General features: G+C 52.8%; 1 protein-coding gene across 2 annotated transcripts in view; it reads right to left on the bottom strand.

The window, feature by feature from the left end:
* LOC116952283 (sodium-coupled neutral amino acid transporter 3-like) overlaps window positions 1–22,716 on the bottom strand; it is a 138,009-nt gene that overhangs the window by 87,704 nt on the left and 27,589 nt on the right. The window contains exon 2 of one of the 2 annotated variants that reach the window (XM_076074154.1): window positions 16,247–16,297. The exons of the other annotated variant lie outside the window; for it this stretch is intronic. The gene's annotated coding sequence lies outside the window, so the exon portion shown is untranslated. The remainder of the gene's footprint in view (window positions 1–16,246; window positions 16,298–22,716) is intronic. 2 annotated transcript variants of the gene reach the window in all.

Consider the following 22,716-nt stretch of genomic DNA (forward strand, 5'->3'; position numbering starts at 1 on the left):
CTCGCGGTTCACGGAGAAGCTCCCGGCACCGCGCGGAGAGACGCGTCGGGGAAGCGGCGCCGAAGGAGGCGCTCGGTGCGACCACCCCCCCCCCTCCCCCCCACCTCAAGCGCTTCGGAGAGAAGAGACCACAGGTCAAACAGTCCGCGCAGGAGTGGTCCCATAGCAACATTGAGTCCTGTTGGTCTTCACCCAGGACTTCGGCCAGTGGTTGAAATTCCACATTCAGACGGCAGGGGCCAGTCCCTCCGCAGAGCCTCCAAATATGCAGTGCAGCTTGACCAGGCGGTGCTCATTTTACCAGACTTGGAGAGATGATGGTTGATGCCTATGAGGCCTGCTGCCAACACGACCACTCGTACGAAAACGTTGCTCTTTCAATTTCTTTAATTTCACGTCACCAGTAAAAATAGAAAACCATTCCTTTCAAATTTGTTGGTGTAATGATCCTTTCATTGCCACACGCACGCTGAATCCTGACAAACGGTCACGCACACACGCACACAAAATACAAAGATCCCCCACATAGCCACGAAGACTGCTAGAGCAATGTTGTCGAACCTGACATTTTGCCAGCAGATGAGGGGCATGGGATCCGTTTCTGGGCGTTTCGGAAACATTTTCCCCGTAAGCCTCCTCGCCGGATACGTCGGCTTAGAGCGTCGGGCTTGCTCGGCAAGGCGGCTAACAGGCCACGCCACGAGCGGTCCAACTACAGGTGGCCGCGGAACAGCTGACCCTCGATGCCGAACCAACCGGAACACCCCACGGTGCAGGTAGACCTGGTCCGGCCGCCCGATGCCCGGCAGTCATCCCACGTACCGTAGATGGAATCCATCAAGTGCTTTGTTGGTGTTAAAATACGGAAAGGAACCGGAGTGCCAGGAGAAAAGCTATGCGTATGATGGGGAAAGCACCAGTTACGAGGCACCTACTTGTTGTACTGCCTATTACAGGCACCACGCTGCCCTCCGGAACGCCCATCTCAGGTGTAATGTATTATTAAAGTGTACCGATGCACTGGTTGAGCTACACTCATTAATGCTAGAGGTTCGGAAGACATGTTTAAAAATTGCGCCGGCAGAATTGTATTGCTTAATACTTAATGAAATGATGTGCAAATGTATTAAATCCTGCTACATTCAGGCCAACCGAGCGAGCAAAACAGTCCAGACAAGACAGAATAAAAACACAGTGAGAAACGATACAGTTGAGGTCGGTGTGAACTGCAGCCTCATATCGCGACACCGAATTCAATCGCCGACTGAGCGCAGTTGATTTGAACAACTAATGCAAAGCACAGACGCCGTCCCTCCGCGCGCGCCGTTTGAACTTTTCGTTCGTGGCTCACAGTATTGACTCGACAGATTAAGGCACCCAGAGGCAGAAAATTGATTTTTCCACCAACGGACATGCGGGGCGGTGGGGAGGGGGCGGGCGATGCAAACCCATGAGGACGCCCCCCCCCCCCTTCCCTTTAAATTCGGCCAAATGTTCCGTAATATCACGCGACACATGCCACACAACCGCAGAAGTGATGCCGTTTAGCCAATATCATCGCCAGGAGCCCGTGTAAACCATGTGTATAGTGACGCGGCGATTTTATTGCTTATCGTAGACATTCTTTTTTTTGCAACCGATAACCAAATCGTTTGTCTATTCATTCTTTTTACGGCGTTCGTTTACACCACGGAACGCCTCACCGAGTCTCAAGACTCTCATGACGGGGGATGGGTCCTGCCAAGTTTTTCGCAGTATTCGGCGCCCGGTCGTTTCCAGGTTATCCTTGCCAGCGTCGGGGATATTTTGCCCGTCAGAGAAGTTTTTAGCTATGGGAGGAAACTGTAGAACGCGGATAAAACCCGTGCAGAGCAGGGGGGGGGGGAAGAGAATACAAAGGGCCAATCACAGACAGGGTGCCCCGCAGCCAGGAATCACGCCCAGGAACTTCTTGCCGTGAGGCCTAATTTTTTCAAAAATCTAAGCTGCGCTTGAGCTTTTGATGGGACGACTGCAATGCGTGAAACAGTTGTCGTGGGCTGCTCCTGGTGCTTGCCTGACAATGTTGGCATCGGTGGCCAGCGCAGCGAAATCCCATCGCTGTGCTGTTGTTGCACTCGTATCCCCATCGGCACGGTTGGCTACGTACGGTGCAAAAGGTGGTCCACATCCATACATACAACATTTATGCACACATACTCCTACGCTCCCCACCTGCGATTAACCTGCAGTGACAGCGTATGGTCAAACGAGCCGCATGACCCAGATGGCGCGCAGAGGGGCCCTCTTCCAGCAGTGGATAGCCGAAGCGATGTTCGTTGTACAACCCTTTATTAAATATACAGGGAGGAGTCTCGCCCCAAAAACTACAAGACCCCTTGTCCCGAAATGAGCTTAATCCGGCCGGCCCAGATGTCAGGTTAATCGAGAAACATGAAGCCAGCATTGTGGATGAATTACATGAGCATTCTCCCTTCAATTAATTCATCGAAATGTGTGCAGCGCCATGACATTTATTTCAGCTCTCCTCTGGGCGAGATGACTTTACTTGGGGGTATAAAAGGGGTCATTGCCCTAAGCGTGGGGCTCTTCAAACACAGACTTCAAAACTGCCAAGGGCTAATAACTGGCGCATAAATGATGGGGCGGTGCTGTTGGCACGGTGGTTAGTTCATTGCAACATGAACCAGGGTAACCCGAGTTCGATTCCTGGCCATGGCTAATATCGCGTGGCGAGCGATAACCGAGCTGGGCCCGGGCCACCCCTGTCAACAATAGCTTGCACTGACCAGTGTCAGTCGGCGGGTCGGCCGGCCGGCCGGCCGGCCGCGTCCAGCCACGTCCAGCCTTGCTGGCCAGTTTCGTCGCTCAGAAACGTGGCCATTGGTCCCGGGGGTGAGCCGTCATCGACCTCGCCTCTTCATCGTCCGATACCCCGGCTCCTCAAGGTCTCTGGCCAATGATCACCTGCCAGTTCAAGCGCCTCCCTCCGCTGACCAGGGCGGTGAAGTACGGTCCAAACAAACCCCAATTCCCCCGCACCCAACCCCGTTACCAGCGCGGCGTGGAGAGGCCCTGATGCGGCAGCGGTCCGACGAACGGGCTGTAAATGATTGTTCTCTATTACATAACGACACGAGTGAATCCAATGTTCTGACGAATGTGCGCTGGCAGGCAACGCCACAGTCGAGCACCCAACGAGTACTGCACTACAAGCGGGCTACAAGAACAACCGGCTTGCAGGATAAGTTATATAATAGTGACATCGACAACATATGAACATTGAAATGTAGTCTTAACATAATTTATATAGCGACTTAACCGAGGCGCTTAATTGACGAATGGTACGACGTGTGAATGTAACGGTGCAGATGAGGTGTAAAAAAAACAGATGAGAGGAAGCAATAGGGGGTGAATCTGTGATGCATGAATTCTGAGATGCGTGAAATTAATGACAGTAGATGATGATGCATGGAATTAATTAATTAATGGGGTTAATGAGTGAAAGCCACGTCATGAGAATATGAAGAGGGAACAGTAACGGTGGCGGTAATGAGGAGGAGATTAAGGGGTCGGGGGGTGAGCTCTGGAAAATAAGTGAGTTTTGAGTCGGCAGCGGAAACTAGTGAGCAAAGGTGACTGTTTAATGTGGAGGGGAAGTTTGTTCCAGTGAAGGGAGGCGAGAAGAGAGAGAGCGCGAGAGAGCGAACGCGTGGCTTGAGCACCAGGAGAAGGAGGAACAGAGAGAGACGTCTAGAGGCCGAGAAAGTAGCGGGCGAGAAGGTGGAACTTGAGACAGATACAAGAGTGGAGGGATACGGTGCGTGAGGCGGTTCCCAACCTGGGGTCCGCAGACCCCTGCTGGTCCGGAACGCCAGGGGGGTCCGCGGGGTCAGCGCTTTATCACTCCCTACTATTTGTATTCATTGTGTAATTACCGTAAGGTTCGCACGCAGCTCACATGCGTGAGGTGGAATGCAGCACAATGAAATTTGTTTAGTGCACCACAATAACACATTCCTGCGGAGGGAGCTGGTAGGAACGTTGGGTTGCTCGGTCAATGGTCAGGGTCAACGGCGGCACCACGTGGTGTATTCCGCACAATATGCCTGACTGTGAGGGCGGGCACAAGCCGGCGTGAGTAGGTTAAACGTTGAGTTTTATAAGGGCACCACGGGGTGACCAGCCCCTCCCCACCCAACCCCTCCCACCCCCCAACCCTCCCACCCCCCACCCAGCCCCACCCTCCCCACTCTCCCCACCCAGCCCCTCCCCACCCTCCCCACCCTCCCCTCTCCACCCAGCCCCTCCCCACCCTCCCCTCTCCACCCAACCCCACCCCTCCCATGTGGACAGACATCCACAGACATACACAATTAATCCCCTGCCTCCTGTGAGAATTAATCCCGGTTGGGCTTCCAGTCCATTACGTTTCCTACCAGTATAATTTTCTCATTATGACCGATTTAATTTAAGTTGAAAAGTGGTTTGGAAATATTCAGAAATACGACTGCAAAAGTGTATGCGGTTGTGCCATATTATCTCTCCGAAGCGTTTTCAAGTGAGGGGATTCAATAATTCTGCTGTACCGCCAAAAACCTGGCCACTTTACTGTCCCCCACACGTCACGATTAGCACGGTTGTCTACAGGTGTGAAAAAAGTTAAACGCACGCAAAGACGGTGTACATGAGCCACGCCACGAATTTCGTGCAAATGTTTCACTCACGTGAACACGTTAAAGACGCACACTTGACCGCGATAGAAACTCGGCGGGATGAAGGCAGGGCGCGTCACGACTCAGAAGCCCGGGACGACGGCCGGTGGGGTAGCCAAGGATAACAACGCAGTGGCCGCCGGAGGCGGGGAAATTCGGCCAAGAGGAACAAAATCGGCTGCTTGGGTACTTGTCACATCGCGGGACCGCAAGAGATTGTGACAGCCTTTGTCAAGCAGCGGACTGATCGTGGCCGAAGAAAATGTTGACAACGATTTTAATTGCACGGTCTGCCTCCTGTTACACCTGGCACACCTGGTAGGTTACGGTACACCTGGTAGGCTAAGAGCTCTCACTCGACCAGCAACGCCCCTCGGCGCTAGAGCCCCATGTGCCCTCTCCCGTACGGCACAATGATTTAGTGTTGTGCGAGCAACAAGAGGCACGGGCCGACGAGGGTGGCCCTAGGCACGTCCCCAGGTATCCTCCTTCCTTTTCGTCCCAGGCGGAGGTAGGCGATGCGGCCCGTGCAAGGACACGCGCCCGAACATGTCGCCACCGAGTCATTACCGTCAATGTAATCGCCCCAAACTGACCCGATGGACCGGGGCTATTTAAAACTCAACGGCGGCCAGACGCTGGTTTTTTTTTCTCCTCTATTTTAGCCGAGCAGTTGGCAAGCTTATCGACGTCGGCCCAACCGACGCCAAAAAGCGTTGCTGCAATTCTGTTTCAAGATAAGAAGGTAAACTTAAAGTAACCAGGTGAAGGTGCCTCGGCATAAATCCACTCGGTAACATCGGGCGAACGCTGTGCCACCCCCTAAGGGGGGCGGGCACGGTTTGGCTGGCGTAGCGTGGCACTCGCTACGTTACCACCCCCCCCCCCCCCCCCCGACGTGCGCAGTGCCGGCCTTGATAAGCGCTCACAGCTCAGCCTGGTAAAGGCTATACACGACGGATAGGTCTTTGTTGTTGTTGTGACGTATACGTGCCCATAGAAGGTCGTACAGCAAGTAGGTGTCCGACAGGCTATCTGCGCAGGCTTGCCCACTTGTTCAGCGTTTACCTACGGGCAATTGCCTAGAGCCGAGGTGGCGGCACGCCACTCGCCTGCCGGTAAATGCCATGGCGGGGCGGCAGAGGTTTGGTGTGCCTGGTGCGGGCCCCCGTCCACGAATGGCCTCGCCACGGAGCACTGAAAGTCGCTCCAGCACAGTGTCAACTGCTTTTGGAGCGGCGTTAAACTACGCCACAATTCTCTCCCATTCCGGCAACGGTCGAAGCAATCCAATAAGCGAGGCTCCGGAGCGCTGGCGTGTGACCAGCAACGCGTCCGACCGTGAGACTCGCGGAGCCGTGCGTGGGGCGGTGCTCTTAGTCGGCCCACTGCTGCGTTGGGTTTTCGCCGTTCTGCCGAGCAGCTCTTCGTCGTTGTCTCGCCTGCGCCGTTTTCCCATGATGTCCGACGTTTCGCTCCGCATGCTATGAGCTAGTTCAGGTACCATTCAGTTCCTTAATAGGTACACACTTGCCCCTACAGCCTGGTAAAGGCCAGAGAAAGAAATGTGTTGTGACGGATACTTGTCGGGCAATGAGATGCCCGTAGGAGGTAGTAGAGCAAGTAAGTTGTCTGACAGGCTGTGTGGAGTTTTCCAGCTTTGCTAAGTTTTTCCCGGACACTTAATTTTCATCCCGTGTAAAACTCGCCACTCAAACCTGCAAATGACGATGAAAATCCATCACAATAGAAAAATGCACGCAGGCTGGAAACAAATGCATTTGGTCAACTTTCCGTGGATATTATTGTGCATAGAACGTACGAATTCCGCGTGTTGTAAAATCTATTAAGCTTTTGTTTTGCTGCTCCAAGACAAATAGTTTCGAAAGCGTACAGACGATTGATGAGCCTACACACTGTGCACAGAGATCTTTACGGCCCAAACTGATGCAGGCAAAAAACGTTGCTGTTTCTGTACAATGTGGCAGCACCACATTGCGTCAGGCTGCCCACGTGAGTGCATTCATAAGTGCTAATAACGCTATTTAGGAACCAAACGTGTACTTTTTGTAAAAAAAATTATTGGAGCATGTGGCTTTTTAAATACCCCCCTTTGCACTGTTGATGAAGTGAATGGCTCTAAAATTAAATATTTTTGGTACAGGCCGTTCTGAAAATGTCTGACACCACAATATTAATTCTAGAAATATATATAAAACATTTAAATAACCCTTCATTGTTTTGCGGTGGTAAAGCCACCAATGTGCAAGAACGATACAATAATTGATTGTAATCAGCTGCCTTCTGAGTCAAAAGCATGTGATGGACATTGAGTGAAGCCACAACATTACATGGCACATCACAGAACGGCCAGAAATTCAACAGCAGAGCCGCCCTTGCGCGCAAAGACAAAGCTCCACCGTAGAGGCTTAACAGACTGTTGGGGCAAGTGCTGTTATCGCGGGCGCCTGCAAAGGCCGACGCTGCACAAGATGGGGGTCGGTGGCCAACACCACGCCCGGTCGCCTTTTTCTCCCCAGTGTTGATTTTTTTTGTTATACATTGCACCAGATTACGAATTTAAAGCCGAGTCGACCTAGGGCAGGCCCCAGCCCCAGTTCAAATATTCGCAACCGTTGTTGGTCGTGAGCGGCAATCAAACTCGGGGTCGCCGGGTTCCTAACGAAGCGCGCTAACCACTGTGCCACTGCTCCACACACACACACACACGAACAATTCGATAGACTTCCAAGGATGTCAAACGCCAAGTGATCGCCGATTGTCCGGCGCGCAATTATCCGGCTTCCAAAATTATTCGGCGGTTCCGGGCCGTTCCGGGGTGAGAAAAAAAGGAGCTATGCTTGATTTCAGTGTCCAATTATACACCTTCTTACTTTTCGGTAAAGTCATTTATTTATTTTACCTACGTGACTTTATCGAAAAAAAACAAAAGAGCATGAATCCTTGCAGTCACGAAAGCTTCAAATCTAGAATTATACACATTCTATCATCATCCCATGCAGAGGCTTCGAAATTGGAGTGGTAAGTACAGTACAGTGAATACATTAACTTTTGACAGTGGGATATTAATTTGTGTCTATTTGTGTCTTTATTCGTGCCAATTTGACATAGTAAACACATATGAAACACTAAAAAAAAATACACACAACACCTAAAAACATGTTCTAAAATAATTTACAAAAATAAGCTATTTAAAATAATTACGACGAGTGATTACCCGGCGTTTAATTTTAAAAATCCTGCGGTCCCTTCCTCCCGAAGCTGCCGGATTATAATCGATGTTGATAACCGACGATCGACTGTAATTACAATTCACAAATCGCGAAGTCGCATTTTTTTGCAAACAGGGCGTACAAATGCGTTAGAATGTATTTCTTTCCGCCCCCCCCCCCCGACACTCCGAGGGTCCCTTAAAGTCCTCGCCGGAGCGACAAAACATGACAGTGGCGCGTCACGGTTTGGGGATATTCGCCGTTCGCTCACGGCCAGGTCAATACGATGGCGATGCACAAGAAGCAGCCCCTGCCGAGCTCACAGCGCGCTTCTCTGGATTGAGCCAGCGTGGAATTTTCCACTCGGAGCGTTGCGCAGACCCAGCACGCACCGGCACACACAGCAAAGCCACGTGTGTGTGTGTGCGTGCGCGTGTGTATACACACACACACACGTGCGCTCTCGCATGCGTGGCGCTGAGCTCTGACACACACCCCCAGCACGTCACGATACCGCCCCTACACACCCCCTTGACTGCACGTCGCTAGCCACCCCCCCCCAACGCAACCGTGCATCACCACCACCGCCCCCCAACTCTACGTGGCCACCAGCAACAACAACAGCCGCCATTCGCCATGAAGTGGTGGCGACGTCACCGCGGCGCTCGTGCCAGGCTAGGTGCACTTTGAGGCCATGTGAAGTGCGGAAGGCTCCCTACTGGCAGGAGGTCACGGAACAGACCCAGGCGCCATGGGTGAACTGACCGAGATGACTGGCAGGCGCACCACCTGTGCCCCCTACTGTGCCAACTCGCTGTGTTTTATCCGCCCGGCGCTCCGCTCATTGTTGCGAGCGTCGCTCCTCCGCCCTCCGTTGCTGCTGCTGCAGCACCTCCGATTTGCGCAGTTGGCCGTGTACGGCGCGAAAGAAGTTCAACATAAGTACGTTGCTGGAGAGTGGCTGCCTCCAACTGGCCAACAGCATCCTTCAGAAACCTCCTCCTCCAGAGGTCGATCTTGACACCGCTGGCGTCGCTCATCGGCAAGTCCACCAATCGCTCACGCAAACCCGTGGGCGGACGAGGGACTCGAAGGCCACGTGGACATTACGGACACAAAGCAGGCGGTGTCGCGGGAGGAGGACCGTGGCATGCCGTGTGCAGTGTTGGGTTGCCATTACCAAATTAACCAAAACACCTCTGTGATCTCTCCAGATTCTCGGAAGCGCAGCGGCGTCGAGCCCGGAGAGCGCTTGGGTCGGGGACCGCGGCGTCAACGGCCGTGCCAGAAAGGCGGAACGGGACCGGTGACCTCTGGAATGCAAGGGGTTCAGTTTGCGGACCATTACGCCGCTGGGGAAGCATCAGGCCACTCTCCGTAAAGCAGCTATAAAACACCGCTTACATGCCAGGAGTGGCTGTTAACAAAAAAACTATTTCGTTTTGGAAGGCTGTGACTCAGCTTACCGTAATAAACCCACAGAACATGTCGTGAATATGCAAAGACGACTTTTTGGAAACGACATGAGCTAATCCCACGACCTTTGGCGGAGGCATTCTGGTGACGTCACTTTTCATCGCGTTGGTCTTTTCGAAAGCGTATTCGCATGTAGGAGGAAACCGGAGTGTCCGGAAATAACCAAAAGCTCACAACCCACACAGCACTCGTGCGTTCACGCGAAGCCCGTCGCGCCCACGCTCCCAACCGATCGCCACCGCGGAAGATGCTCGTGGAACCACGCTGGGCCACGTCGCTCGCCGTGGAACCCGACGTTTCTCACTCTCCGAGCCACCCGGGGGGCACCGCTGCTCGGGCCAAGTTGAATATTCCGCTCGTTTTTCCACACAATCATACATGCATGCATTCGCGGACAATTCTCACCGTCAGGTAAACACGTAGGCTTTCGCGACCAATATTATCCACAAGAGGTTTTTTTTTGGGTTAGATTGTGTCAGTATAAATGTGTTGTTAAACCCGCCACCACCTGACACAGCCAATTAGTAAGGTTTGTCACGTAAACCGAACATGACAATTCGTTACTAGCTCGGCACACTTGGAGACTAAACACACAACATTTACAATTCGAGTACTGTGACGTTTTTCCTACGTTCCGAATGTGAATTAAGGGTTCCATCCGTGGTGACGTCCAGCCAGACTGACACTCACACTCATCCTTTTTCGATTTTCTATGCTAGTCGACGTGATGCAGGGAGTGATGAGAAGGAGACTCGAATTAATTCGACGCATGAGTAGGATGGACAACAACAGGAAAATTAAAAGTGTCGTTGTTGTTGTTGTTGTTTGGGAAAATGCAAGAAACCAGCAGGAGAGGAAGACCTCACAGAGGATGGCTTCACGATGACGACGATGGCAGAGAGAGAGGAAGACCTCACAGAGGATGGCTTCACGATGACGACGATGGCAGAGAGAGGGGAAGACCTCACAGAGGATGGCTTCACGATCACGACGATGGCAGAAGGAGAGAGGAAGACCTCACAGAGAATGGCTTCACGATGACGACGATGGCAGAGAGAGAAGAAGACCTCACAGAGGATGGCTTAACGATGACGACGATGGCAGAGAGAGAGGAAGACCTCACAGAGGATGGCTTAACGATGACGACGATGGCAGAGAGAGAGGAAGACCTCACAGAGGATGGCTTCATGATGACGACGATGGCAGAGAGAGAGGAAGACCTCACAGAGAATGGCTTCACGATGACGACGATGGCAGAGAGAGAGGAAGACCTCACAGAGAATTGCTTCATGATGACGATGATGGCAGAAAAAGAGAGGAAGACCTCACAGAGGATGGCTTCACGATGACGACGATGGCAGAGAGAGATAGGTGCCAGCAAGATGGGGCCGCCACTTGAGCATGTTGGCCACAAAGACAGAGCAACGGGGAAACGGATGTCGAAATGTGCGGTGGACACCTACGGGGCTATCTGCCCCTGGATCGTGATGATGATGATGATGACGACGATGATGACGACGATGACAATGACGACGACACCAGTCGAGCTCTCCCCGCCGGCGTCGTGTCACGAGGCGTAAGAGTCCGTTGCATCGCCCCGGTGCGCGTCGTAGCGCGGCCGGCAGAAGCGGCGATACATCGCCAATCTGCCCCGATCCGTCGACCTCCGGCGCCTCCTTGGACGCTGGCTCGCGCACCGGCGCCGTCACCCTCGTCGTCACCACTGGCCATGATCAATCCACTGCTGGATGAAGGCTTCTTCCCCAAGCCGATGCAAATCCCGTTCGTGATAACCCCAAGCCTTCAGCGTCTCCGGCCTCCTGCCCCCGCTCCTGATGATGACGATGATGACAGTCATGAAGACGATGATGGTACTGCAGAAATTGTATTCAAGTGACATTACAATTGGGAGTACTGGAGGCTTTACTTGAGCTGTGTGCAGGCCCCGCATTACCGTTGTGCATACAACAATACATCTTATTCGCACACGTAAACAATGTATAATATATTTTTATAATAGCTGCCGTGATTCATTTTTGACCCCCCAAGCGTGCCGCTTGGTAGCATTTACGCGTCCGCTCCAAAGCTCCACAAATCCTGTCCGCCCATCTGTTGCGTGCACACGCGTACGGGTCACGATGACCACGACAACAACAACAACAGCAGCAGCCCTTCGCCACTAAGTCACGGTGACGTCAACAGAGTCCTTGCGCCAGGCTAGGTGCACGCGTTGAGGCTATCGCGCCAAGTGTCGCAGGCAAGCCGCTGACAGGAAGTCACGGGGCAGACCCGGGTGTCGAGGGTTAACCGACCGAGATGACTGGCCCCGTGCACCATGCGCGCTCCCAACAGCGACAAATTACAAAAATAAGCTATTTAAAATAATTACGATGAGTGATTGTCCGGCGTTTTTGAAAATCCTGCGGTCCCTTCCTCCCGAAGCTGCCGGATTGAAGGCCAGCATGGCTCAACAAGAGGTGGTTGGGGTCGGCCAGCACCACGCCGGCATCGACTTCGTCTCACCAGCTCTCATGTTTCCTTACCGCTGACCAGCTACTCGTGTAACCCCTGAACCACCCCCCCCACCCCCCCCGCTTATCTTCCCTCCGTCCTGGACTCGGTCGCCCCAGTTCTCCGTGCGTGCGTGCTTGCGTGTGCCTGCGAAGTCCAGGACCAGGTCGGTTCTGATATCACTCCCCACCGATTTTGTTCGTGAGCGGGAATAGATTTTTTTTCAGGCCGCCGGGTTCGGAGCGCATGGCGAGTCAACCGCGGCGCCACCGCTCCCCGCGCGACAGATCCCCGCGCGACAGATCCCCGCGCGACAGATCCCCGCTCTCCCACATCGATCTTATCCTGGGCCCTCCCCATCCTCCGCTTTGGCTCCCACCCGCGTCACCGCAGGGGTCAGAGGGGGGCGTGCGCGTCACCGTTGTCACGAGATGCGGCACGCGCGCACGCCGGCGTTGCCGTGGCAACCGCGAGGAGCAAAGCAGCAACCGCGGCGGCGATGGTGGAGGAGGCGAAGAGGATGGCAACGTGGAACCCGTGACGGGAGCAATGGTGACGGTGGTGGTGGTGGTGGTGAGGATGATCAAGGTTGACGGAGATTATGGTGGTGGTGACGATGATGATGGAGTTAGACGGAGATGATGGTGGTGATGATGATGGGGGTTGACGGAGATGATGGTGGTAGTGACAATGATGACGGGGGTTGATTGTGATAATGGTGGTAATGTACGCATGTCTCACAGTACATAGCCAACCGTGCTAATTGGATGATGATAATGATGGGTTGAAGGAGATGATGGAGGTGGTGATGATAGAGGTTGATAGAGACGGTGGTGGTGAAGATGATGGAGATTATGGTGGTAATATTGATGATGAGAATGATGACGGTGGTTGATGGTGATGATGGCGGTGATGATGATGGTCGCGGTTGCTTAAGAGAGCCATCGATGAAGACAATGAAGATGGTGATGACAGCGGCGATGAGAGTGACGATTATGGATAGATGCCGACTTGCCGCACTGCCTTCCTACAAGGCGCAGTCATTGACCAAATCACGGCCCGCACGACGTGACCACCGTTACACCGGTTGGCGAAATGAAAACTAAAACGACGCTGAAAGAGACGTGGCGGCGGTGGCGATGGTGGCAATCGTGGCGATGGTGGTCGTGATCACATTACAAAACGCGATGGCCCAATTCAATTATCAGGCCTTTACAAAAGCAGCTGAAAACCCAAAGGTATTCGTCTATCGTGGGCATTTAAAGCTGTGTAGATTCGTCAACTGAAATTTATTCTCGAGGTCATGATGCACATGCTGAATGTAATTACACATTTAGGCTCATGGCACAAACAGAACTGTAGTCGCGAAACAGGAACAAAATTAGCAGCTTTCACAACGATGGTAAAAAAATTACAATTGGTTCTAAAAATAGAATCATGATCCCAAATCGTGACAATTCATCACATCCCCGGGAGGCTGAATTGTCACGTGAACACTGCTGCGAATGAGTCACACGAACAACTTCTAATCACATTAATTACAGCATTGACAGTAGTCATCCCGTGTGGAAAGACAAACCACTGCCGTAGCAATGTGGAATTTCATCAGCATAATTTAGTTTTTACGCTTGGTTTTCCAGGAAGGCCTCGCTGAGTCTCAACACGTTTTTGACACACGATGGCCTACTCTTCCCGGAACGACGTCACGGGATATTTGACGTCCGCTGTGGTATTAACCGGGGCGGCCTGCCGGATTTGAAACACGCACCTCTGCAACAATCGGCAAATAGTGATAAGCACCACCAACGTGCTCACACGGGCAGAAAGATGATCGACTTTTACTTTAAGAATATATATAGATTGTGCTCTATGTAACTGCAGACATTGTTTAAATGTATACCTTGTGCAAGTGAGCATCAGTAAAGAATGGCCACCCTTTGTCAATGATCTCCAAGGGCTTTTAGGCTCCTTAACAGCCACTCGACAACAGATAAGGGTAGGTCAGCAAAGGTGCAGAAATTACCGAACCAGCGAGCGGCTCAGAGGTCAGGGAGTCGAAACGCCGCCGATATGTTGGGGTTTAACAGGGGGCAGTCGGCCGAGGTTAAACCCGAGGCCCGAGGAACCGAACCGCTTTACACAATTCTATAAATTGTGTTAGGCCAAGGCTTGTCCTCATCTCAAATTCCCCTTCGGGATTTATGCGAGGGGAATTGCGCAACTAGCGTGAGATGGTAAAGGGACAAGGGTGGGCATCAGGAGGGTACGGACAAGGGACAAGAGCGGGCATCAGGAGGGCACGGACAAGGGACAAGAGTGGGCATCAGGAGGGTACGGACAAGAGGCAAGAGTGGGCATCAGGAGGGCACGGACAAGGGTCAAGAATGGGCATCAGGAGGGCACGGACAAGGGGTAAGAGCGGGCATCAGGAGGGCACGGACATCAGGCAAGAGCAGGCATTAGGAGGGCGGATCGCTGTTGCAGTAAAAGCGACCATGCACCCACAGGGCTCGGGATTGAGCCGCGGGGCTGCGAGCGAGGTGGCCCGGAGGGCGCGAGCACGTCCACCCTCTCACCTTGGCCTCTGTGGCAATGCCCGCGTGTCCCCTGGAACGCTATCAAATTAGCGCACACCCATTTACAGGGGGCAGCGGCAGCAGCAGCAGCAGCAGCATGTGGGACGAATCCCACGCTCCCCGCGTGTCACAGACCAGAGCTGCGGTCACGGCTCAATCCACATTATTACCACTTTTTTTTCACCCCGCTGGAAGTCACTTTCCGAGCAAGCTGCAAGCACGCCCCATCTGTTTGATCCCACGTAATGTTTTCGCTTGTACCGGTACAAATGCGGTGCGTTGTAAAGCACGTGAATGGTTGGTTTAAAAAAAAAATGCTGAGCTGAGTGTGCCGTCGTGTATTCAGATTGCGTTGTTGACACACATGGACTATACGGTTGTGCTGGACTTGTTTAGGCCCCATCGCCAATAACCGCACACATCACGCTTACGCGCTCGATTTAGCTAAATTGTAGCTCCGAGAGAATTACAACAACAACAAAAATCGCTTCTACCGTCACGTGCAGAGAGTGTGCATCCTCACAGCAGTGTGTGGGAAAGTGCTCCCCCTGCTGTGGATAAAGGCGAAAGACGCCATCTATGTTCAGGTGAAGTAGCGTGAAACGTCCCATCAGCAGCCCGTCCCATCAGCAGCCCGTCCCTTCACACGGGCCCCACGCACTGGGGAGGGTCTGCGAGATGTCCCAACGTATTCTGCGTCTCAAGGCATGACACCGGTGGTCACGATTCTCGTGCATTTGTGGAAAAAACCCAAGAACAGTAAATCTACGGTCTCCCTCACGCATCCGTCCCTCCGCGTGAAAAAAAAATTCAAGTGTAATTTACACTTTTAAATTTATTTAGTGCTATTACAGAGATGTTGACCCCTGTGAGGAAACGACTCGCAAACAATTGAACGTCCGCCAAACTTCAATCTCCAGTTCCGTCGAGTGAATCCCGTGACCGTAGGCACCTCGCAAGGGGCGTGCGTACAACAATCAGCGTGCCGCGACTGCAAACGTGCACACACTGCGGAATGCATTGCATAGATAAACGTGGCTGAGTAACTTGGGTGGCCAAAGCCAGGATGTGAAATGAATGAGCTAGACATGCTAAGGGGTGGGCCCGGGTTTGGGCGGTCACGTGACCTAGCGGCAGCGCAACTGCTGCTTGTTGCGGAGGTTCACGGTTCGATTCCAGCGGTCGCCCTGATTATGTACGTTGAACTTCTTTCGCACCGTGCGTAGCCAACCGTGCTAATCGGAGATGCAGGGGAGGGGACAACAAACCAAATATCTACGTGACTTTACCGAAAGTCCCAAAGAATATAGAAAAGAGCAGTTGAGCTTGTTGTCCTTCCACCGCGCCTCCAATTAGCACGGTTGGCTTCGCACGGTGAGAAAGAAGTTCATTAATACCGCGGTGTGCATAGACCGTGAATTAATCCGCTCCGTCTATAATCACGGTGGCCGTTAACAATGCCGCGACACCGGTCACAGGAGGCGGCCATTGCGTGCGTCGGCGGCGTCAAGGGTCCAAATTTGACAAATTATCCGTAAATTACTCCATGGGGATCCCGCGTAGCGCTCAAATCCCCACCCCGCACTGCGAAAAAACTTGGCAGGTAACCTGAGAAAAGCAGTGAGGCTCAAGTAAGTTTTTCCTGGGTAAACTGTGACAACAACAAGAATCACGGTATTCAGTTGAGTTCAATTCTTAATCGTGCATGGCCAGGCCAGGTCAGTGTCCCACTTACCACGGCGTAGGTTTTTCACAGGTGGTGTCGTAGAGCTCTCCGCGGTGCACCCTGAAAGAAAACCATAGGAGGGCAGTAACATCAGTCGCCTGTACCGCAGCAGTGCCGATGCTTCGCTGCATTTTGTGAAGTACGACAACACTTCGGGGCACCCACGGATGTGCCCCATACCCCGCTGCCTCTCATCCACGTTGCACCCATCCATCTGTCACCCTCAATCACCATCACACTCCACCGTATTCCTCCTTTCCTACCCCTGCAACATCATGGCTCCATTCCCAGGCCCTGTCCCTCAATCGCTTTCGTCACCTCCCTCACTGACAGCCGCTCCACCCCACCCATTGCTCCCCTTCTGCCCCTTTTTTTTTTAACCGCCATCGGTAGAGCAGTGCCCTGGAAAGGGTGCTGCTCTATGAATCCTAAATAGAATAGCATATCTGGATTGGACTTTCCGCTGAAAAAAAATCATACAAGTTCTGGAAAAATCATGCGTACGCCCGGGTTACGTGACGCTTATCAACGCGCGATTGTCTGCGCGAGTGTCTGATGAGCGGCAAGGAAGTCGACCGGTAGGGCAACAAAAGCATTTTCCGAATTTGCAAAATGTTCCTTTTACGCTCAGGATTTGTCGCCAAGCTCATGGGCAATCGTTTGATAAAAATTTCCGGTCGGCGGTGGCTACGTGTGACCATTTTCATCGTTCATGCAAACTGCATCTCGCAATCGCTGAGTATCGGAATCTTTATTTAGACTGGAGGAATCCTAGTGGGAACCACGGACCAAGCTGGAAGGCTGCCAGGTGGTGAGCCACCGCCAACAACTGCTCTACTATTCTCTACATATTAAGTTGCTTTAAGCCAACTCGTGATCGCTTACACATGTGATCGGAAGCCGCAGCGCCTGGAGGAAACTCGCGCATGCGAGGGCGCAACGCTCTATCCCGTACAGAAGGGGGACAGACGATGCCAGTCAGCACTTTGCTGCACTGCGTTCTGCTGGCAGAGCCAGGGTCGGGCAACTCCTCGATGCCGACGGGATTGGAGTCGCACAACATTTTAACATTCGTGCGGTGATCCACCGACCCTAGCTGCTGCCTCCACAGGGTTGGATTTACAGGCAGCCACATGCACAGCGTAGGTGCCACCGGCGTTTTGCTCCACGTGCTTCTGCAGCAGCCCACTCTCTCCCTCGATCACACAGCGGTGTTGCCTGCTGCTGCTGGTGGTAGTGGTGGTCGTGCCAGTTCCTTAGCACCGATTGGCTCCCCTATGCCGGACTGTGCAATCGGGAGAAATAGTGAGGCGCTCAGTTTAGTTCCTGAAGAAGCCCTCTCCCCGCACGTAGAGCAAAACGTCGGGCATCACGCCGAACAACCCGAAAACGCATCGGAAAGCCTTGCAGCACAACGGCCAAAACATACAAAAGACAAAGATCCTCCGTGCAGCCTTCACAGGCTGTTGGGGCAAGTGCTTTTAGCGAGCAGCTATAAAGGCCGGCTCAGGCACACGAGGGGGTGGGTGGCCAGCACCACGCCCAGCCGCCTTTGTAGCGACTTTGACACATTCGCACCAGGTACTTATTGTAGGCTAAGTCGACCTCGGGGAGGCCCAGGAACGATTCAGATAATCATCACTGGTGTTGGTGGGCCGTGAGCGGGAATCAAACTCAGGTCACCGGGTTCGTAGCGCAGCGTGCTAAACACTACACTACTGCTCGAAAAAAAACACACACACACATACATATACACAACACATACAGTTTAACATGAACAGAACATGCCAATTCGTTACTAGTACATCACACACCAGTGTGTTGGAGAGCAAATCCACGACATTTACAAATTGAGCACGACGGTGTTGCTGTACTAGTAACGAATTGGCACGTTCTGTTCACGTGACAAACCTTACTAATTGGCTGAGTCGGGTGGTGGTGGGTTTAACGACACATTTATATATTCTCGCGATCTAACGCAACCCCCCCCCCCCTCTATTACGGACAACACGTACACACAAAACACAACGGCTGGGTTGAGTTGAAACGTGGCAAGGTCAAACCGGGGGCGAGGGGATTGCGCCATCCTGTGGCCAGAATGAGCCCCCTCTCTCAATCCCTCGGCCCCGCTTCCATCTCCGGCTTCAATCGATCGTCCCACCTCGCCAGCGGCAGCAGCAGCAGCAGCCATTCTCCATTCGCTGCAGCAAGGCCGCTCTGTTGTCGGTGCCACCACGGACTACGGCGTGGTGTGTGCATGGCCAGCGTTCAGGCGTAATGATAATAACGGTGGTATTTAGTTACCTTGGCAAAATCTGAATGCCCTTTTCCAAGAGGGTAATGCATCGGGACGTTTGTCAAATTCCAATTCACGACTTCGGCTAAGGGAGTTTTTTTGTGTATACAGTAGTCGTGTCTGTGTTTATGTTGGGTACTCGTGCTAAGTCTGTCGGCCGGCTTGGGGGTTGCCGCCTGGGTACGTTAGTCTCCCCTTTCCCCACCTCCACTCCATCCCCAATCCCACTCCACTCCATCCCCAATCCCACTCTACTCCATCTCCAATCGCCCTCCACTCCATCCCAAAACCCCTTCCACTCCATCCCCAATCACCCTCCACTCCATCCCCAATGGCCCTCCACTCCATCCCCAATCCCACTCCACTCCATCCCCAATCCCACTCCACTCCATCCCCAATCCCCCTCCACTCCACCCCAATCCCACTCCACTCCATCCCCAATCCCACTCCACTCCATCCCCAATCCCACTCCACTCCATCCCCAATCCCACTCCATCCCCAATCCCACTCCACTCCACCCCCAATCGACCTTCACTCCATCCCCAATCCCACTCCACCCCCAATCGACCTCCACTCCATCCCCAATCCCACTCCACTCCATCCCCAATCGACCTCCACTCCATCCCCAACCCCACTCCACTCCACCCCCAATCGACCTCCACTCCATCCCCCACGGCCCTTCACTCCACATGTATATGTAGCGACTGTCCCACACGATACGTGGGACAGAACAATCAAGAAGGCTGTGGAGCAAACACTCCACGCTCTGATTGGTTAGGGCACGGGCAGCAAGAGGATTGGCCAGAACATTCCAAAGGGAAAAGAGCCGGAGGGGGTTGGGTGACCGCCAGGTGGGACGGATAGGCCACGTGAGGGTAAGAGAGGATGGCGATTGGTGGAGACGAAGTGCGACGAAGGGCGGAGCCAGGAAGAGGTTAAAAGAGGGTGCGGGAGGCGGAGTTGGGGGCGTTGCAGGAGACAGCGAGGATGAAGGTGTGAACCCGTGCTGTGAAATAAGGAGCTGCGCTTGTTGACAAAGAAAAGGGCCACTCTTCTGTCACATATATTTGCATGCATACGACGCAAACAGTAGTTTTTGCTGTCGTTTCTCAGTTTTGCTTTCGTTTCTCCGTGTTCAACCGATGCACAACACATTCATCCAAAATGATGGACGGAAGGCGATGCGGTTACGCTGTCCTCACAGCGCAGCGACCGACATCGCACGCACTGAACAGCCCATTAGCCCCGCGCCCCTGGCCCTGCTTGGCGCCGAGCCAGATTCAGATGGTCTTGCGAGGGACACGCGGGCATCGCGGTTTGGGTCCCGGCGTACCACCCGCGACGCCGGGCACGCCGACGCGACTCAACTCATAACGTTCCGGGAAGCAGAGGTGCGCACTTTTTAATGTGCACCTCTCCCGAACGTGCACAAAAACCCGGCGATGACGCCCCCCCCTCCGCCTCCCCGCCCTGACGCAGAGGATGACCCCTGACCCCCCCCCCCCAAACGCGAGCACACGCAAGGTCCCTATTTATAGCGTTTGCTGCGGTGCCCACGTAACGGTTCGTAGCCGTCGGCGCGGGCTATCTACGGCGCCGTAGCGTAGCGGCGCATGCTGCCGTGGTGCCGCTCCGTACAGAAGGTCGTGCGCTCGCAGCGTTGGAAGCGTGACCCCCCCAAGTTTCGACGTGATGGACAGAAAGGTTGTTGTTTTTTTTCTTTCGGAAGGCGAAAAAAAACTCGGCCGGATTTCGTTTTTTTTAATTGTGGGACGAGTTTTAAACACGCGCAGCCGGTGGCACGTAACCCACTTGGGTATGTGGGTAGAGGGACCCGGTCGAGTGGTTGGCGAGAGTGGATTCTAACGTGCGCTAACTCCCTGGCTCTGTTACCCCTTTGCAAGTGAACCCTCCTCGCACGTTAACCCCCCTCGCACGTTAACCCCCCCCCCCCCCCCCCACTCGTGGTGGGTGCTCTCCGGGTTCTCGGGTTTCCTCCCACAGAGAGACCCCCGTTCACACCACAGGGACCCCGCTACTTACGAACGAGTTAGGTTCCAGAGGTCTGTTCGCGAGTCCAACTTTACTCCTGTTGGTTCCAAACATGTTGTACGGCGTCTACGCTAAACACGGGGAATGGCTTTAAAAGTTGCGTAATCTCCTGTAGATGTAGATGCCACTGGTTCTTCGCCTTCTGCAGATGTAGATGCCACTGGTTCTTCACGTTCTGTAGATGTAGATGCCACTGGTTCTTCACGTTCTGTAGATGTAGATGCCACTGGTTCTTCACGTTCTGCAGATGTAGATGCCACTGGTTCTTCGCCTTATGTAGATGTAGATGCCACTGGTTCTTCACGTTCTGTAGATGTAGATGCCACTGGTTCTTCATATTCTGCAGATGTAGATGCCACTGGTTCTTCGCCTTATGTAGATGTAGATGCCACTGGTTCTTCGCCTTCTGCAGATGTAGATGCCACCACCGCCATCTATTGCGTGGCGGTTGAACTGCACATACGGACAGGTTTGCTCATATCTCTGAAAGTTCTTAAGTCGAATGCTCATAAGCAGAGGCGTCCCTGTATTGACTAAAACATCCCAGTGTAGGATATCCATGAAATAATATCCTGAAGGCTCAGTGAGGCATCACTGGGTAAATTACATGCTGGGTGTTAATTTCCTAGAAAAAAAAATGGGGCATTAAGATTTAAATGATTATTATTCTTAAAGAATTCTCAACTATTATAATACTCTACACCAACAGTGGCCAATTCACATAGAAATGTGGTCCAAGTTGGTGGATCTAATCTGGCGCAGTGGTCCACCAACAATCACCACAAGTTTGAGAATAGGTTTTCCCCTTTTTTCTGGCAACAAAACAGGTTTTAAGATGCTAAAACACCAAACTGAAACCTTTTACAAGGAATCATGTCTGCATTAACCACAATACTCTGATAATAAATGCATTGTCTTTGAAACTGATTGGTCCACACCAGAGACAGCTTTCTTTGGAGCCTCGTCTCAAAACAGTGTTAGACCAGAGGACGCCAAAAGGCGTACAGCCCAAAGACAATGCCACTATCAGAGTAATGAGAGCAGCTACATCATGATGTAGCTCGATTTGTCCTGAAATCCGCGACAACGTATTTTGCGATCGTCCAACCACTGCATTGCGTTTTCCACGTATCGGCCACTGCTGCTATAAGCCCCATTTATCCTTCTGCAGTTCTGTGCGGTGTTGTGTGCGCATTCAATATTAGCGCGGGCGGTTACGTAAGATGCGCAATAAGTTCAACATGCATACCATACAACGTCAAGCAATATTTACAACTGGGAACCCACTGTTGAGTTGGAGCCAAGGAATTCGTTCAAGCGCAGGTAACGCGTGGACCGTCGCATCGCAGGGTCACGAGAGACGGCAGTGGCTTTCCGAGGCCTCCATCCAGCAGTGGACCAATCGTGTAATAATTAATAACCGTTCTCAGTGGCGCTGTGCATGGAAAGGCGGAGAATAGTTAACGAGAACCAAGTAAAGAAGAAGCGAGCGAGACGTTTGAAAATAACTAAGGAGAGAAAAAAACATTTTAAAACGGACGTTTTGAGTGGATACTTGAAGATTTGTACAGTGTCTCAGAAGTCCTGACCTCGAAAGGCAAGGAGTTCCAGAATACGCTTACATTCCCAAATACTGTTCAACAGGCACAGCAGTATGTTATTATTTGCTCAGTGCAGTACCCACGTGTGCACTCCGAGTGTCTTGGTAAATCGCACGCACAGACACTTGGCCACACCACCAGTCCTGGCGCCGCTCTTCTCTCTCTCTCTGCCGTGCAGCTGCCAAGATGCCAACTACCCCCATCCCACACCAACCCCTACCCCGGGACACCAGAAACAAAACAGCTGTTCGCACAGCTGCAAGTTACGGGCAACTTGGCTGTGCGTGGTATTTAAAATCCGAGTAACATTTTTGTTATTTTAGGCAAATCAGAACATTTCACTTCCACGGGCAAAAATGGTCCCTTGCAAATTGGAAATCACGGGGCCTGAAAGGGGCAGGGTTCAAATCGAAGCATTCCACAATTTAACCGGCGCCAAAGCAATTTCACGACTCACCCGGAGATGCGTCGGTGTAAGGACAACGCAGGTGCGGTCACACCGAAGGAGGCTCTTTGCTGGCGGGGGCCGC

The sequence above is a fragment of the Petromyzon marinus genome, chromosome 46 (genome assembly GCF_048934315.1).
Source record: "Petromyzon marinus isolate PM22_M1 ecotype Great Lakes invasive population chromosome 46, UKy_Petmar_22M1.pri1.0, whole genome shotgun sequence".
Lineage (NCBI taxonomy): Eukaryota > Metazoa > Chordata > Hyperoartia > Petromyzontiformes > Petromyzontidae > Petromyzon > Petromyzon marinus.